At 38.8% G+C, this 7,500-nt stretch overlaps 1 protein-coding gene across 2 annotated transcripts in view; it reads right to left on the bottom strand.

Moving 5' to 3' along the window:
* Positions 1-7,500, bottom strand: part of LOC123517718 (phospholipase D gamma 1-like) — a 108,325-nt gene that overhangs the window by 54,081 nt on the left and 46,744 nt on the right. The gene's annotated exons all lie outside the window — the stretch shown is intronic.

Raw genomic sequence — 7,500 nt, forward strand, 5'->3', positions numbered from 1 at the left:
TTTCTCTCCTCCTCCTCCTCCTCCTCCTCCTCCTCCTCCTCCTCCTCCTCCTCCTTCTCCCCTTCCTCCTCCTCTTCCTGCTCTTCTTCCTCCGTATCCAGCTACTACTCTGTTCCAGGCACGCATTCTCTCTCTCTCTCTCTCTCTCTCTCTCTCTCTCTCTCTCTCTCTCTCTCTTATCCGCATCACCTCCCTCTCTCCCTCCACTCACTTCCTCTCCACCCACGAACAAGCCTGAGAGTGTGTGAGGAGGAGGAGGAGGAGGAGGAGGAGGAGGAGGAGGAGGAGGAGGAGGAGGAGATAAGGTGACTTTTAGCATTTCTTTGATTACAGAAAATTTAATTAAGTATCTATCTTTTTTCAGGAATGTCTTTTGTTTCTTATCTTTGTTATACTGTTGTTGTAGTTGTTGTTGTTGTTGTTGTAGTAGTAGTAGTAGTAGTAGTAGTAGTAGTAGTAGTAGTAGTAGTAGTAGTAGTAGTAGTTGTTGTTGTTGTTGTTGTTTTTCCTTTTATTATTATTATTATTATTATTATTATTATTATTACCATTTTTATCGAAAACTTTAACACTGAGGAATTTAAAGAAGAAGAAAATGAAAAAAAAGAAGGAATAATAATAATAATAATAATAATAATAATAATAATAATAATAATAATAATAATAATAATAATAATAATAATAATAAGAGTAGAATAATAATAAGAAAAAAGGAAAAAGAACAAAACAACAACCAACAAAACAAACACAATTAACCAAAACAAACAAACAAACAAAGAGACAAAAAAAACAATAAATAACTGAGACAAACAAACAAACAAACAAAACGTCAACAAGCTACCTCATATTGAATTCTGACCCTCCTCCTCCTCCTCCTCCTCCTCCTCCTCCTCCTCCTCCTCCTCCTCCTCCTCCTCCTCTCCTATTTATCATTCCTCTTCCTCTCCTCCATTTATTCCCTCTCCTCCTCTTCCTCTTCTATATTTTCTTCCACTCCTCCTCCTCCTCCTCCTCCTCCTCCTCCTTCTCCTCCTCTTCTTTCATTCTTGTTCTCGCTCTTCTTCTAAGCTTCTTTTTCTTCTTTTCCTCTCTTCTTTTTATTCTAATTTCTTCTGTTCTTCCTCATCTTCTATCTCCTCCTTTTACTCATCTCCTCTTGTCTTCTTCTTCTCTTTTCCTCATTATCTCCTCTTCTTTTCCTTTCATCGCTTCTTCCATCTCTATCTCTCCTCCTCTATTTCTTTCATTCTTCCTCCTCTTCTTCTTTTTTTCTTCTTCTCCTTTCTCCTCTTCTTTTCTCCTCCTTTCCTTTATCTCTTCTCTTTTCCTCATTATCTCTTCATTTTTTCCTATCCTCTTCTGCCATTTTATTTCTCTTCCTCTAGTTCTTCCATTCTTCCTCCTTTTCTCTTCCCTCTTTATCTCTTCTCCTCTACTTCTTCCATTCTTCCTTCTTTTCTTCTCTCTCCTCCTTTCACTCATCTCTTCTCTTCTCCTTTCATTTCTCCTCCTCTACTTATTCAATTCTTCCTCCTATTCTCATTTGTCCTCCTTTTAATCATCTCCTCTTCCTCATTATCTCCTTCTACTATTTCATTTTCAAGTGACAACATAATCCTACTTGCTCTCTCTCTCTCTCTCTCTCTCTCTCTCTCTCTCTCTCTCTCTCTCTCTCTCTCTCTCTCTCTCTTTGTACTTGTAAAATATATCCCGCATTCCTTCCTTCTATTTCCTTCGCAGTGCGCAAGACAAACTATAAATGCGAGAAAACTGAAGGAAATGAAAGAAAAGTGGTATTCAGTCATCTATATTTTCTTTTCCTAGTGAGAAATGAAAAAAAAATGAAAGAAAAGTGTTATTGAGGCATCTATATTTTTTTTTCACACTGACAAACTATGAATGCGAGAAATTGAAGGAAAAAAAGTGGTATTCAGTCGTCTATATTTGAGGAAAAGTGGTATTCAGTCATCTATACTTTATTTTTACAGTAAAAAACGAAAGAAAATAAAAGGTGTTATTCATTCATCTATACTTTTTTTTTTACCAGCAAGAAACAAAAAAAAAAGAAAAACGGGAAGAAAAGGAATATTCAATCATCTATACTTTTTTTCCCCCCAGTGAGAAATGAAACAGGAGAAAAATCAATATTCAGTCATCTATACTTTTTCTCCTCCCTGATTGGTGGAGACGCTTCAGTGGTGCGCTGTGATTGGTCCAGATTCCCTCCCTGGCTATAGACGACTTGGTGTTGTCTAGAACGGGAATTGTGAAAGAAATGCAGTTAATGAGTTTTTCTTTCTATTTTTTTTCAGTTATTGTTATTGTTATTGTTTTCATTTTGTTGTTATTGCTGTTAATCTATTCTTTCTTCTTTTTTTTCTTCTTTTTATTATTATTATTATTACCATTATTATCACTTTTGCTGTTCGTGTTCTTATTCTTATCATCGTTAGTGTTATTATCAATGCCCTTTTCATCATCATCATCATCATCATCATCATCATTATATACTAGTTACATGACACAACACTATTGGATCACACTCCCATCATCACTCACTCTATCCATCATTATCTACATCATTACTTCATCACTCTCATCATGGCTTATCAGTTCATGAGATCACAACATTACATAACCTTCAATATTACAATCGTCTATCTTTGCTAATTATCTACATTTATCTTTTTATTTATTTATTTATTTATTATTATTATTATTATTATTATTATTATTATCTTTATTTCATCCTTATGTTCTTCTGTGTACTGCGAGAGAGAGAGAGAGAGAGAGAGAGAGAGAGAGAGAGAGAGAGAGAGAGAGAGAGAGAGAGAGAAAATGTGCTCTCTTTTTTTTTGCTTTTCTTTCCTTTGTTTTTCAGTTGTAATCTGAACCATTAGTATGTTTGCTCTCTCTCTCTCTCTCTCTCTCTCTCTCTCTCTCTCTCTCACACACACACACACACACACACACACACACACACACGCACACAAAAGAAGGAAAAAGAGAAAAGGTCAGTAAGATAAGAGAGAGAGAGAGAGAGAGAGAGAGAGAGAGAGAGAGAGAGAGAGAGAGAGAGAGAGAGAGCACATAGGCCTAACACGTGACCAGCTTATATTGCAGCGGTCTATTCAGTGACATATCTCGAGCCTCGCGGCGTCCCTCAAGGTGGAAGGAAGGTCCCGCACTGAATAGAAAACGGGAAGATACATTCACACTAGTCTGTCTACTCTGAAATGTCTCCTGGTTATATTGTAGCTTACGATGTTATTTGATTTGATGTGAGCAGTACTATCCCCGTCTTCAGAAACGCCTTGCTCTCTCACCATGACTGTTTTCCAAGGCCACAGAGATGACTAGTCTTCAAAATCTCAATGCGGCTTTCTGCTTGGGGTCTTAAGGGAATAGCAGGCCTTCCATCTCTGCCAAGTTTACATGAACTAACAAATTAGAGCTCTATATATATAAGTAAGAGGCATATGAAATGCTTTAACGAAAATCTAGTATCATTAAATATTAAAAGAAATTAGTTAAAAGGAAAATTAACATTCCACGCTTACGATATGCACATCACAATAACAAATACGTTATAATCTTTATTCGACGTTCATCATAGTCCTTAGTAAGACAAATGGTGCAACAACTGTGTTCCAAGTACAACACGAATGAACATCTAAAAAAAAATGAGGTTATTCGTCTATAAGATAAAATATTTTTGACTCCATTCACGCGGCAACACTCATTACTGTCCAAGGCGCGGCCTGCCTGCGAGACAGTGGGGGACAAAGTCACGTGTCACGGTGGTAGATACCCATCCCCCCCTCCCACACACACACACACACACACACACACACACACACACACACACACACACACACACACACACACACACACAGTGCGAATTTAATGATGGAAATTAAATATAGGTATAAGGAAGGATTGCCACGGAGAGAGAGAGAGAGAGAGAGAGAGAGAGAGAGAGAGAGAGAGAGAGAGGAAGGAAAGGAGAGAGTGATAAATGAGAGATGGGTCAAGCCACACACTCCGCCATTCAAATTCTGGGTGAGACGTGGCAAAGGGGAAGGTCTGCTATTCCCTAAGGAGACACGCCAAAAAATCGCGTTTAGATTTGAAGACTATATCAGGGTTTCCAAGAGTGTTTCTCAACTTGATCATGTAGAAATCTTGTCACTCTGCCTCTAGAACCATAAAAACACCTTAAAAAAATCGTGTTAATTTAGATAAAGGCTTCTGAAACAGTGGAGGAGAAGAGCAGGAGTGTTTGAGAATACGAGGCCTGGTTTTCTGTTGACCAGCGCACTTATGACAAGGAGAGACAACGGTTTGCCTCAAGATCTGACACCACGCGTTCCCCGGGACACCATTCAGACCCACACACAGAAGCCATCTTTAGAGTGGACATACTATAGTTACTCCTTCAACTCTCACCTTCGCTCTCGTTTTCTATTATTTTTGTCACTGTTCCTTTAAATAAATAGATTTTTTTTTTATCTATCTTTCTCTTTATAATCGTTAATAAATAATTTTCCAGATATTTTCATTAGTTTCCCCTTCAATTTTCACTTCCGCTCTCGTTTTCTATTATTTCTATCGCCGTTCCTTTAAGTTTTAAATCAATATATTTTTCTCTTTTTTCATATTCATTTTCTTTCTTAATAAATGTTTTCTAATAATTTTCCAAGGATTTTTTTTCACTAGTTTTTCCTTCAATCCTCACCTTCGCTCTCGTTTTCTATAATTTATATTACCGTTCCTTTCAATAAATCAATGTTTTCCTTTTATATTTTTCTTCTTTATAATAGTTAATAAGTATGTTTTCTTATAATTTCGCAAGGATCTCTCTCTCTCTCTCTCTCTCTCTCTCTCTCTCTCTCTCTCTCTCTCTCTTTCATTCATTAATTTTCACTGATTTTTTTTTTTTTTTTTTTTTATGAACTGAAGGAAGGAGGAGGAGGAAGACTCAAAGGAGTACAAGGCGAGTGTTCATGAAGAAGAAGAAGAAGAAGAAGAAATAAAGAGAGAAAATAAATAACAAGAGGGTAACCAAGGAGACGATGAAAAAGAGGAAGGAAAAGAGAAGAAAAATGATGAAGATGACGAGGGAGATGACGAATGGAGGAAAAGACCAAGAGGAGGAGGAGGAGGAGGAGGAGGAGGAGGAGGACGAGGATGGAGGAAGGAGGAGGAGGAGGAGGAGGAGGAGGAGGAGGAGGAGGAGGAGGAGGAGGAGGAGGAGGAGGAGGAGGAGGAGGAGGAGGAGGAGGTCGGGATGTGCCTTTTGGAAACCACATTTTTAACACCAATGAGAGAGAGAGAGAGAGAGAGAGAGAGAGAGAGAGAGAGAGAGAGAGAGAGAGAGAGAGAGAGAGAGAGAGAGATATTTCATGTTTACTGCATTGGTGTCATCATGGTTTGAATGTGAAAGAAAACATTATCGCTCCTCCTCCTCCTCCTCCTCCTCCTCCTTCTCTTCTTTCTCCTCTTCTTCTCTTCCATTACATTTCTACACACTTTCCTTTTTCATCTTTCCTCTCCTTCCTTCTTTCTTTTCCTCCTTCCTTCCTTTCATTTCCTTTCTCTTTTCCTTCCTTCTTTCCTTTCCTTTACTTCCTTCCATCATTTTCCTTTTTATTCATCTTCTCTTCTTCCTTCCTTCCTTCCTTCCTTCTTTCTTCTTTCTTATCCATTATTCGTTACCTTCATCCTTTCATCCTTCCATTTCCCCTTCGTCTCTTTCTATCTCTCTCATTCTCCTTCTCTTCTGTCTCTCCCATTACCTTCTTCTTTCAAATATGTTTTTCTTTCATTTCATCTCCTCCTCCTCCTCCTCCTCCTCCTCCTCCTGTCATCTTCATCATTCTTCTTCTTCTTCTTCTTCCTCCTGCTCCTCCTCCTCCTCCTCCTCCTCTCTTCCTCAAAACAATTAGGTTAGCGACAGAGTAGGGTCCAAACACACACACACACACACACACACACACACACACACACACACACACACACACGAGAAATACACATAACAATAAACACTTCATAAATTTTGCATTAGAAAGAAGGAAAGACTGAGGAGGAGGAGGAGGAGGAGGAGGAGGAGGAGGAGGAGGAGGAGGAGGAGGAGGAGGAGGAGGAGGAGGAGGACTTGAGAGGAGCTATAACAATGAAGGACCGAGTAAAGAGAGAATGAAAGAAGAGGAAGAGACACAAGTAAAGAGAATAATGAGAGGGATAAGTAGATGCTGAAGAGAAATAAAGAGGAGAGGAGAGAAGAGAAGTTGGAGAAGAAGAGAAGTTTTGTAGAAATGGAGAAGAGAAAGAGAAGAAGAGTCTTGTAGAAATGAAGAGGAGAAAGAAAGAGAAGAGTTTTGTTGAAATGAAGAGAAAGAGAAGAGTTTTGAAGAAATGGAGAGAGAGAAAGAGGAGAGTTTTGTAGAAATGGAGAAGAGAAAGAGAAAGAGAAGTAGAGTTTATAGAAGAAATGCAAAAGAGAAAGAGAAGAGTTTTGAAGAAATGAAGGAGAAAGAGAGAGAGAGAGAGAAGACGAGTTTTGTAGAAATGCAGAAGAGAAAGAGAAAAAGTTTAGTAGAAATGAAGGAGAAATGAAAATAAAAAGAAGAGAAAGATTGGTCTTGCAGAAATATGAGAGATCACGATAAGAAAAAATAAACTGAAAGAAATAGAAAGGAAAAAAAAAAAAAAAACGGACTGAAAAACAAAGAAAAAATATAAAGAAGATTTTCACACACACACACACACACGAAAGGAGAAATGAAGGTTACTATTATTATTATTATTAGTAGTAGTAGTAGTAGTAGTAGTAATAGCAGTAGCAGTAGTAGTAGCAATAGCAGTAACAGTAGCAGTAGTAATGACCAGGAGTGAACACAGGTGAGGTCCAACAAACAGGTAACTAATGAAAGATAACGGCGACAAGATTAGCTGAGTGTCACCTCACCTCAACACGGCTCCACTCACACAGGACAAGCCAAACACAACACAAACACTCACCAGATAACGTGAGATAACACCTCATAATATGAACAGAGAGAGAGAGAGAGAGAGAGAGAGAGAGAGAGAGAGAGAGAGAGAGAGAGAGAGAGAATTAACAAATAAAACACAAAAACAACAACAACACCTTCCTCTGACCACCTAAGGACAAATGAAGGTCAGCAGAGGTCACGTAAGGTCAATGAGACGCCCTGACCTCCTTCCTTATCTCCGCCAGAACGTCTCAAACTTGTACAGAACACGTTTTAGCATGTTCAGCGGCTCTACTTAAGCAGGATTTCGCTTTTACGTAACAGAGAGAGAGAGAGAGAGAGAGAGAGAGAGAGAGAGAGAGAGAGAGAGAGAGAGAGAGGGGGCGGGTAATGATGACTCAGCGGTGAGAGAGAGTGGCGGAAGACGGTGAGAGAGTGGAGAGAGAGAGAGAGAGAGAGAGAGAGAGAGAGAGAGAGAGAGAGAGAGAGAGAGAGAGAGAGAGAG

The sequence above is a fragment of the Portunus trituberculatus genome, chromosome 6, assembly GCF_017591435.1.
Source record: "Portunus trituberculatus isolate SZX2019 chromosome 6, ASM1759143v1, whole genome shotgun sequence".
Classification (NCBI taxonomy): Eukaryota; Metazoa; Arthropoda; class Malacostraca; order Decapoda; family Portunidae; genus Portunus; species Portunus trituberculatus.